This window comes from Lactuca serriola, chromosome 6, assembly GCF_051521515.1.
Source record: "Lactuca serriola cultivar US96UC23 chromosome 6, Lser_US96UC23_V15, whole genome shotgun sequence".
Classification (NCBI taxonomy): Eukaryota; Viridiplantae; Streptophyta; class Magnoliopsida; order Asterales; family Asteraceae; genus Lactuca; species Lactuca serriola.
Window position 1 is genome coordinate 196340521 of NC_136413.1, and position 12388 is coordinate 196352908.

Consider the following 12388-nt stretch of genomic DNA (forward strand, 5'->3'; position numbering starts at 1 on the left):
TCGCGGTTATCGTTAGACTAAACCCTAGTGGTATTGATACTAGGTTTTATCGAAGGAAATTGTTTTGAAAGTATCGAAACGTTGTTCGAGTGCTGAGTCACCACCTACTCAGGTGAGTACATGGTCCCTTTCATCTTACACATAGATATGAAGTATTTTAATATAAATTACGTGATGTGTGTGCATATTGTCTGAATACTTGCTGTCTATGCTGGGTGAAAGATTTTTATAGATGTTTTAAATGATTTAAACTGTATATGTATTTTATATCTACAAAATGTGTTGGGTAAAACATGGGTAGATGAAATAGTTGTTTTGTGATAACACGATGGAAGACATCAATGTTGTCGGTGATCCAGTCATCTAGTGGAGTATAGATGATGACTATGGACGATACTTGACAGTCCGGTGGAACGCTAGCAGGCTCATAACCTGTAGGTTTTTTGAATTTGGTGCTCATTAGGTATCTTTGAACTGAGTGTGTTCACTAGGTATCTTTGAACTGAGTGTGTTCACTACGTATCTTTGAACTGAGTGTGTTCACTAGGTATTTTGAACTAAGTGTGTTCACTAGTTACTTTTGAACTAAGTGTTTACCAGATATTTTGGACTACGTGTTCACCAGTTGTAATCTATAAGCTTTGGTAACGATGGACTTCGTGCCGATTCCTTAGGATAATCCTTAGGAATTAATAAACGAGAAATAGCTGATTCTTAGGGTAGATCCTTAAGAGTAAAGAAGATAATGGGGATGGGTAATTGGGTTTAATTGCTTGATTGTTTAAACATAATAATTATATTATTGTGGGTTGAAAACCCTATGTACTCACCAGGTTTCCCAACCTGACCCACTCAGTTTATTTATATCACAGGTGTTGATATGAAGTCACATTACACTGAGAGATTTAAAGAGATGTAGATCACTAGTGTAAACAAATGTAAGTTCTGTTTATGCTTATGTTTCTGTATTAATGATGACACCCCAAACGTTTTAAAATGAAATAAATACGTTTCTTCGAAAATGTTTTAATAACGTATTTACCATGTTTTTCTGGGAACAAATTCCGCAACATTTTATAAAATGATGTTACTCTGATTTTTAAACAAAGCATAAACAAACCGGTCTTTTCTGGCCGTGATTTTGGGGATGTCACACTGTTACCCTCAACCACCCACCGGTAGATTTGGACTGGGTTTTGTAATTGTATCTTGATCATCGAAAGAAGAGGTGAAACTCCACCATTCAATCGAGTGGACTTTTGTGCTTCCCTGAGTTGACCCGAAAAATCCGACAAACATAAACTCATTTACATATCGATTGAGATTGGTGGTGATTGATAAGAGAGGTGATTTGGGTTTTGTGTTGGAATACGAAATAGAGATGTTGAGTTGCTGAGTTGAACTTGAATAATCTATCCACGAATTGACTTGAGTGCCACTTCGTAAATTGACTTCAATGGAGTCCAAATCGGCAACTTGGGAAGAAACCATGGAGTCAAGATCCAAAACCACATGATTCCCATTAACATCTTTAAACTCGGCGTCCATTAGAGTATCAAACTCAACAGCAACAACGCCGGTAGGAATACCCAAATACGCACCAGCGTCGCCGACATCTTCATCGTTCGACGATACGACAAAATCCAAACCACCTCCAATCGAACCCGAATTCAAATTAACAATCAAGAATGAAAAATACGTTGAGAAACTCGCCGGATTAGGGCTCCCAGGTCGCTGGAATCTAATGGGCTTGTTGTACAAAACCGTGCCGGCGCCAGAGTTAGGGACGAGGAGATCTCGGGTGAGTCTGACACTGTTGTTGAACAAGTGAGCGTCGCCGAGGAACTTCAAGCTTGTGAGAGTAAGTGTTTGGAAGTCAAATGTGGTGGTTCCGGTGTCCGCATTGCCGGAAAAACAAAAGAAAAGCAGAGAGTAAAACATAATGAAAAGGGTGTCTGTGCTAAAAATTGAAGAAGAAGACATTGTTTGTGAGCTAGATCTGAGGAACTTCCATGGAGAATTCTTGAGACTACAGATGAACTCGATCAATCAATCACGAGATTACAGCACAGTTGTGGAGAGAGAGAGAGAGAGAGAGAGAAGATGGTGTGTGTGTGTGTGAGAGAGAGAGGGGGGGTGGGACCCTTTAATATTAAATAATTGTATATTTTTTCTTTTTCTTTTTTAAAATAAGGTAAAACTTCATAAATGGTCCCTGTGGAAGTGAAATGACTGAATTGCCCTTCACTTAGCTGCCAAAAGCTAACGGAGTTAGCCGGAAGGACCAAATGTTAAAAGTTTTGAAACCACAGGGATCATCTGTGAGGTTTTTGAATTTAGGGACTAAACTTGATATTTTTGAAAACCACAGGGACCATTTTTGAAGTTTTGTCTAATAATAATAGTAATATCAAAAGCTCAAAAATGTAATCGCTACCACCTAGTTGTTTTGAGGCAACATAATTTTTTAAGTTAAAAATTATAATTGTAATTCATCTCGCCGAGAATCCGTGAATGATTTTTCGAATATTACAAAATCTCATTTAATTTTTTTCACATTTAATAATTTTTCTGGATGGTAAATGTGATTATGTATCTTGATTTCAATTTAAAGAAAAAAGTAAATGAGATTATAGATATTTTTATTAGTAAAATAAAATGGGAGTTGCTAAAACAAACCAATGGGACGAATGATTGTAGGTTTACTAGTTGTGAGACCCGTGTATTACACAGGTTTATAAAAAATTTAATATAAAATTATAAGCATTACATATTTTTTAAAGTAATAATTTTAAATAAATACAAAGAATATAATAAATAAAGTAAATAATAAAGGTTGTAGAGCATTTATTATGAAATTTAATAGATTGATGTATTTTACATATATAAATCTTATTAAAATGTGGATTTTAAATTTAAGAAAAAATGAAAAATTTAAGAAAATGACAAGTGGAAAAGAAATAATTCAAAAACTCTTAGAAAATGACATGTGTCAAATTTAATGAGAACATGATATTTGGCAAAATTGATTTTCATTTATTAGGTTAGATTTGAGATTTCCTTATAAAAGCTAAATACATCGTAGTTGACCTCGGCTCATACGATCTTCATTTCTATTGGATCTCTTTACATTCCATTAGATTATTATACAAGACATAATGTGAGATATTTGAAGCAGAATATGTCAATGCGTACCTGTAACTAAATAGAATAAGTGATGATCATAAAATGACTTTCATGAATTAAAAAGTACGTAGCTTATCTGTATACAAATTTTTTTTTTATGATATATAACAATTTTTGTTTTAGAGAGGCTAAACAATATGCAAAAGATCATGTAATTGTTATGTATGAAAAAAATTAATGTGTAGGAATTAAACTCCTAAATTAAAATTTTGAAAATTTCATATATATACTTTAGAAAAACAACATAATATTATATTGTCTTTAACAATAAACATTTCAAAAAGATTTTCTAGAGGTCTTAATTAGCACAACATGAAGTATTATGAATTAAAAAAATAGAAATTAACAATCTTAAGATAGATTGATCTCATATTCTTACTTTCCATCTAATTACCCAAAAACAATCCAAATTTAAATGATGGAGATCGACTTAACTCGATTATATCGTAAAATTGTACAAAAATATGATCATGATAATTATTTTAAAAAATTGGCGTCTAACCAATCGGCTTAAGTGCATGTTCCCTTGCTCTTTTTGGCTGTTTTCACATCGTTTTGTTTTCCGGGGACCACTGTGCCTTCAAATAATTTATAGAATAAAATTAAAGTTTTTCCTCTTGTAATTTAAATGGTTGATTTTAGTCTTTGGATATGGGATACTTAAACACGTCAAAAATGATAAGATCAAATAAATGTAAATACTATAATAAGAGCAGGCGTAAATGGATGTGACGTATTAACAAACCTGTAATTTAAAAGTATCTCCGAATGTCAATACTATTCGGAAGTTATCGATAAGAAAGGATGGTACAAGTACATATTGACTTTCTAATTTCCAAAAGTGTCATCAGCTTATTTAAAATGTATTTTGGTGGTACTATTTTAAGAAATAATAATATACTTTCTTCAAAATTAATATGATTGAATTTTTCTTCTTGTCTATTATTATAATATTATCTAATTAAAAAAAATATCTACTCTAATAAATGAAAATGACTTTGCCACATGTCCTCTTCTAATTCATTTGGACACATGGCATTTTCTAGAAATTTTAAAATTTTCTATTTTCCACTTGTCATTTTATTGTATTTTTGATTTTATTAAATTAAAATCCACATTTAATATATAAGGTAATATATATGTAAGGTATTTATTAGAAAATGGTTTATATATGTAATGTATCTAATGCATTAAAGTCTCATTAATTTTAATAATTCAAAAAATTTCTTATTTTTCTTATAAATTTAAAGTTTTCAAATTGTTAAAATTTTATATTTAATTTTTTTTAAATAAACCCATGTAATACATGGGTCTCACACCTAGTGTGTTAATATAAAAAAGACATTTTCAATAAACCCGCTATCAAATTAAAAAAATGTATTTAATATTTTAATAGTGAGATTTGGTGAGATCTAAATTCAGGTGCTACTAGGTGTTTGTTCATATGTAACTTTCAGAGTCTTCGTGAGGGTTTGCGCGTTTAAGTATCCCTCATTGCTTACGTGTCCAAGAGTAATTTAGGTGGTATTCAACGTTATTATGCCACATCATCACCACCCCTGCCTATTATATCCCCATTGGATGCCTCCCCATTCTTCATATCGATTCCCCCGCCCCCACACACCCCACTAAAATCATAGGGATAATAAAGAAAGCAAAGACATGGAAGGGCTAATTCCGTTTGTGTATAGGGCCATCATGCAACCAAAGAACGATGACGCCCCTTCTTCATATGTACGGCTTCCTACTGGTGATTCTGGTCGGTTCCAGTCCTCCCATATCAATGTTTTTCGGTCAGACCAGGGGCGGAGCTCAGCCTCACCCTTGCCTTCCTCCACCACCCATCGTCCGAATATTGGATCATCAATGTTGGAGTTCAGCCATCAAGCAGTCATGTGATGTTATATGAATCAAGATTGCTATACATGTATAAAGTGTGATCTAGTTATAGGACTATGCTCCTGGATTGGAAGAGTTAGAGAAGGAAGTCTTTTCCTTGGTTATATTTTACAAGATGTTATGGTGCTCACAGTTTTTCTTGTGTTTTTTCATTTACTTGTATCAAGTCTGTGGTCAACCTAAGGTGGACACAGGCGAATCCGAGTCTTGATATTAGCTTGCCATCAACTTGTGGAAACAATTGTATATCTTCAACATATATATTTGATAATAAAGATTATCTTCTGCATATTGCTTGAGTGGTGCTGAGTTTGTAAGCATTTTCGGTTCTGTTGGCAATACGAAATATCTCTTATGATCGAGTTATTCTCTTGAATTCTATTACTCCTTTGTATTTTGTTTAGGCTCGTAAAAAAAATGCAGGGGCAGCACGGCAGGATCAAATAGTTAGACTAGGCTCCTTGGATTGGAAAAGGAAGTGCAGTAATGAAACATGAATTGAAAGTACACAAATGGAACTTGGAACGAATGGCAGCATAGAAATTAGAATGACAGTAACGAATTAACACCCTCAAAATTATTTGAGAAATTTACAAATATAGCCATTATCGTGAATTACTTTGCAATAAATTGTCTAAAATGAGTCATTAGCCAAAAATAGCCGCTTAAACCGCAATTAAGATTAGCCCACAATCTGTGGTATGCTCTCGCCTCAATTGTTGTATGGTGATTTCCGATTAGTGGGTCTCTGAAGAACAATACCGTAGTTATATCACTACAAGAATATCGGTCTTTAGCGGCGACGCTATTACCGGCGACTTAGGCCTTTAGCGGCGACAATCGCCGCTAAAGGCCTAAGTCGCCGGTAATAGCGTCGCCGCTAAAGACTTATCACCCGAATCCGCGTTTTCCTCCTCGGATAGATCTCAGCCGTTCGATCAAGTATCTAATCCAACGGTTGGGGTCCCTTATCCGCACAAACCTAATACCGGCGACATTTGTGTCGCCGCTAAAAGTCTAAAAAGTCGCCGCTAATAGTTACCTAAAAAACGACACAGTATCTTTCCCTCCAGATTGTGGCCGCTATTGACTCGTGTCGTCGGTAAGCCCTAATTGTCGCCGCTAAAGACTCTCGCAGACAAAAAAAAAGGGCACGCAATCTACTCATTTCTTCCCATTTTCAATCTGTTTACTGCTGCTACGCTGCTGCTCTTCCAAATTCCCCCGATTTTGTGTTCGATTCGTTGATTCCAACAACATATCTCCCCACATTATGTGAGATTAGGGATCAAGGGTGGTTAGGGCTTCCTGTGACCGATTTCTAGCTCTATCTATTGAAGAAATGTAAGTTGAAGTTCTTGTATCTCTTTGTCTTTGTATGTTAACTTCGATTTCTAGCTACATTTGATGATTAAAATGCAAGAAATTGTTCAATTTCAGTGTTTTTGGTGGTATTGTCTTTGCGTTTACGGGTGAAGGTATTTTCGGGTGAAGACCAATTTTTCCGGCGACATATCCATTGATTTCCGCCACTATAGGTTCTATTATTTCAATTTTTTGTGAATTTTGTATTTGTATGTGAAATTATGTGAAAGTTGCCATATATGAAAATTGTGTGTATATTTGATATTTGTATGAATATATGTGAATTTGGTGAATATATGTCAATGTATGTGTGTTTGATGTATATGTGGTATATGAGTATTTGGTAGAAGTATATATATGATGTTATTATCTATATATATGTGAAATTATATGTGTTTGTTATAAGTAGGATGTTATTGTGTATGTATGTGAATGTATGTATGTTTGTTGTAAATGTGGTATATGAATGTGAAATTTGTGTATTTGGTATAAATAAGATATTATTATCTATATATGTGAAAGTATGTGTATATGGTTTAAGTAGGATGTTATTATGTATGTATGTGAATGTATTTGTATTTGGTGTATATGTGGTATATGTATGTGAAAGTATGTAAATTTCATGCTCTTATGTATTATGTAAAAGTATATGGTTTTGGTATAAGTATGATGCTATTATTGAAAAAAAATGTTATAAAATTGTTTTAAAATTGGAAAAAAAACACAAAAATGTTATAAAATTGTTTAAAAACTTATACACAAATACTAGAAAGTTTCTAGTTTCTTCCCAAGCTAACCCCAAATTAACCAATAAGTTCTATAGTTAACTTATAATCTTCAAATTATCTTATAATGTTATATTTCTATAGTTTTTAAATTTTTTATTTGCAACATATTTATACAATGTTATATATATATATATATATATATATATATATATATATATATATATTAATCTTGACGGTAAAACAGAACAACACTACAACATAATATAATTGTTTAAAGTACAATGGTATAATTGAAAAAAAAACAAAAAATGTAATAAATAAAAAAATACATATAAAAAGGTACAATAGTAAGAAATGTTTTTTTTATGGATATATCAAATTATTAATTTTTTCTTTATTTAATATTTTATTCATTAAAAACTAATTACTAAACATATTAAAAGAAACAAACAATTTTTTTTCAATAATCATGGGTATATTTGTACATCTAGTATAAATAAAACAAACATGTAGTTAAGCAACGTGCACGTAGGAAAGTATATCATGGCAGCTCTTATGGGTGATGGACACGGGGGTGATGGAGCTGAGGACCCATCTTTCCCAGGTGGTAAAGGTGCTGGTCATCACGAGCAGGACGGTAAGTCTTATTATGAATTTTTATTTACTATTTTTATTCAATTATTATAAATTAAATACGGTTTCTAATGATTTTATTACATTTGTAGTTGAGCAACGTACATATAGGAAAGTTCGAGGCAAAGACAAAAATATAAACCTTGAAAAAGTGATCTTACAGAATCAAGGCAAACCGATTAACAATGAATATGATAGGGATATCACATTTGATCCCATAGGAGAGCTGAAAGACATGTTTTCACGAGAACTTGGGAAAACAATGTGACAAATGGTCCCTTTTGATAAATGGACTTGGAAAAAAGTTTCTCCTGCAATAAAGGACACCGTATTACAGCATTTAGCGGTAATTATTTATTTAAAAATATTTTATATGGTTAACTATAACTGGTTTTTACTTGGTTAACTTTTTTTTTGTAGACAATGTTTGATTTGGATCAGATGTACCAGGATGTACAAGCTAATATGTTGACAGAGAGTTTTCAAACAGCTTTGTTAAAAGGTTATCGATAACATAAAGTTGACACAAAAGAATATTTTAAGTTAGTAGGAGGGTATGAAGATATCCCGGGAGCATTAGCCAACCCTCCAGAGGGTATGGAAGTTGATAACTGGAAGAAAGCAGTTGAGTATTTTCAAACGGACGAACACAAAATTGCTTCAGAAAGGAACAAAAAAGTACGTGAAATACAAACAAATGTGAATCGTGGGGGGTCGAGCTCATATAGCAGTACTTGCTATAAGAAGGTTAAGTACGATACATGTAATTATTTATTTAAAATATAATCTAATTTTTGAAGTTAAACAGAACCTTAAGAGAATGGAAATGTTTCGCAAAGCCCATACCGATAAGAATGGTGTGTTTGTTACTGCTGAGGTGGAACAACAATATGTAAGATTTAATTATAATTTTATCATATAATTAAATGTTTATTTATACTTAATTGTTACTCACTTTTGGGAGTTACATAATCGGTTAGTTGAAGAGCTGTTAGAACAAACTCAAGGTGAAAGTGAGTTAACACCCGCTCAAGAAAGAGTTGTGTTTGAGAAAGTATTAGGAGAGCGACGTGGCCATATTAGAGCCATTGGTCGTAAACCTTCTGCTCTCCCGCCGATTTCACAGCCTTGACAACCATCACAACGATCACAGGTAAAACAATCTACTTTGGTTTTTAGCGGCGACAATTCTCATTACCGGCGACATGTTGATCAATAGCGACGAAGCAGTAGCGACGACTTATTTTCGGCGACGCGTCGCCGCTATTACTATTACCGGCGACAACTTGACCATTTAGCGGCAACAAAATTCGCCGCTATTGATCTTTTTCCTTGTAGTGTTAGCCTTAGGCCAACAGCGGTTTCACGCATTCGCTAAAGTTTTACGAAATATATATTTTTTTATTTTTTTATTTTTTTATTTTTTGACTAAGGTGCTGTACAAATTGACTACGATTGTGACATTTTGACTACCATTTCATACATATCCTTACTAGTACAAGTATAACGAGACTATTTTAAAAAAATGAAATGGTATTGTTATTTGTTTCTCGAGTATCAAAGTAAGAGTTGTAATGAATATTTTGTTTTGATTATCATTGATGGGATATGATAGTTAGATGGTTCCCAACTACCATATATATGGTCACCGGGTTATATTTCAAAGAGTTATATTTCAAAGAGTTCAATTAGAATGAACATTTTATGAGAACACCAAATTTAATGAATTTATGCATTTGGTGAAAAGTAACATAAGTTTGGAAGATAAATCAATTGTTATTCTTTCTTACCGACATCATGAAAAACAGTGTTATTATGCCATATTTAATGGTGGCGATATTAAACAATCGATCAAGGTAATCAATATGGTTGGAGGTAAAATTTTGTATGTGTTTGTTGTGGTTGATGAATGTGTTGGTGCTAACTAGGTCAACTATTGAAGAAAAAACATATGGTGTAAACATATCTAGCGGAAAAAGGGAGCAACAACCAAATATGCACTTTTATCACTTCTAGTGTATCTCAATATCATAGTGTTGTCGAAAATGAAAACATAGTATAGCGACCAATTATGTATGTGGAACTGCATAATTATAAGTACATTGGTGATGATTGTTGGATTATGTGGGATCTTACAAAGCCATAATGGTGCACAACGGAAACACTCAACAAGTACCCTTATAAGCCAAATGACAGATCAATGCTCAACAAGATCTAAAGTAGCAAAATATAAAAAGAAGAAATAAGAAAACATACCTTTGTTGCCCTTTAAAACCTTTTTAGATCTTGACGTAAATAGGATTGTTAAGAGTGCAATACAAAACTCCTCTTTTGTAGTGATGCCCAAGAAGCATATGTAGCAACCTTCACAAGCTCCAAAACCGCAAAACACTAAACCCTTAACAAGTAGAGTTCTAATCATAAATTGCAGCGCAAGCAAAGAATTGTTGTGTCGCAATGGAATGGTTTTCAGGATATTGAGAGAGTTGGAGAGGAAAAAGAAACTTCTACAGTTTTAATCATCTAAAAATCATTCATATAAAATTCATCCATAGCACTCATGTATTTGTAGGGGGGTTTAGAAACCCTTATGGGATAACTATTTGGTCACTAGGTGATTAACCATAAGTTTGGTAATTATCCTTAATATTTGACTTACAACTATTTACACTTAAACCTCTCAAGTCTACAAGTTTCTTATTTATTAGGGTAAATTACACCATTCGTCTCTCGTGCACATGCCAGAAAGCGTGTTTAGTCCCTATTTTCAAAAATTAACTCAGACTGTCCCTCGCTCATATAAAACTTGCATGTTTCGTCCCTTTGGGCATAAAAAGACCATTTTGCCCTTATTTATTTCTTTTTTAATTTTCTTTTTATTTGTTTATTATTTTTAGATTAAAAAAAAAGAAAAAAAACAATAAATGTACATACATGAGCCCACCCCTCCCCACTTCCCCCTCCTACGTATTCCTCTACCTTTGTCCCCCCATTCTCAGCCACTCCCAACGACGACGAAGCCCAACCACCCCCACCTTCACCTTCACCCCAAAGCGATAAACCAAAATCGGACCAATCGATCTTCATCCTCCTCCAATCGCCTCTATAAAACCTTAGAACTCAAGAAGGAACTGTACATGGAATCATCAACAGCACCACCATCTCCGATGGAATCATCAACAACACAAAAATCACCACCACCATCTCATATCTCCACTCAACCATAAGTCGCCTCTCGTTTTTACTGTTCTCGATTTGCAGTAAATTAAAAGATCGAAAAGAGAGAAGTAATCTGCGATTTATCCTTTCCCCAATTTCCTTTCTTCTTCTTCTTTGAATTAAATCGGTCATCTCTCTCATTGTGTCTCACAAACCGCTAGCACCTCCTGCAATCACCACTAGTCATCACTCTAACCTCAAAAAATGAACCCTAAACCTACAAATGAAATCAAACTACACCCTAAAACTTATAAACCAAACTACACCCTACAAATGAAACCAAACCCAAATCTTCTCCATCGACAACGGAGATGGAAAGGTGATCATATTCCGGGCGGTGTTTAAGATGGTTTTCAGGGCCGATTCGATTGTTGTTCTAGGTGGTTTTGGTAAAATAAAGTTTAGAAACGGGGGGGGGGGGGGGGGGGGATAGAGATGGTTGGCTTCGAGGATGGTATAAGGCAGGTGGTAGTTGTTGTTTGGAGGCAATGAACTGATGATGTTCAAATGGTGCAGGTTATACGAAGGTGCTTCTGACTGAGGTGGGTTTTCTAATTTTGAAGGTAAGGTTTAAAGTGGATGTTGGTTGCGGTTTGTGACAATGAACAGGGGTGCAAGTGCAACAAGGGTGCTCCGATGGTGGTGTAACCCATCAAAGGAGGCTGTAGGAAGCTGTTGGTGGGTTTTGAGGTGGTATAAGGTATATGATTAAGGAAGAAGGGTGGATTTGGGAAGGTGGTGATGGAAGTATGGTGTTTGAGCGATGTAGGTGGTGTTCATCTGATGATCTGTTGGGGGAGGGGTATGAAGTGGGGCCATATTGTTTTTTCTTTTATTTTTAAATTAAAAATAATAGTTATAACATTAAATTAAATGGAAAATAAATATAAAAGGGAATCATAGTCATTTTAGGTCTCGCAAGGGATGAAGCTCGCAAATATTAACCAAACGAGGGATGAAGCGTGCAACTATTAACCAAACAAGGGACAGTCCGAGTTAATTTTTAAAAATAGGGACTAAACATGCTTTTCAGCATGTGCATGAGGGACAATGGTGTAATTTACCCTATTTATTAATTAAACCCTTAATGAACTAACAAACCAGACACCAATAAAACTCTCGTGTCATTTATTGGTAATATTTTCCGTTGAGCTTAAGCCAAAATAACCCTACTTTTAATACTAATATTATCAATTGTTGTATTAGTAGGTACCCTCTTACAACAGATCCCACTTCCACAAGTCATCAACACAATATATATATATATATATATATATATATATATATATATATATATATATATATATATATATATATATATATAGGGTTAGGTTCAATGGAAAATGAACAATTAGGGC

General features: G+C 33.9%; 1 pseudogene; it reads right to left on the reverse strand.

The window, feature by feature from the left end:
- Positions 1-1164: 1164 nt before the first annotated feature.
- LOC145060534 (L-type lectin-domain containing receptor kinase VIII.1 pseudogene) lies at positions 1165-1983 on the reverse strand (annotated as a pseudogene).
- Positions 1984-12388: the final 10405 nt, after the last annotated feature.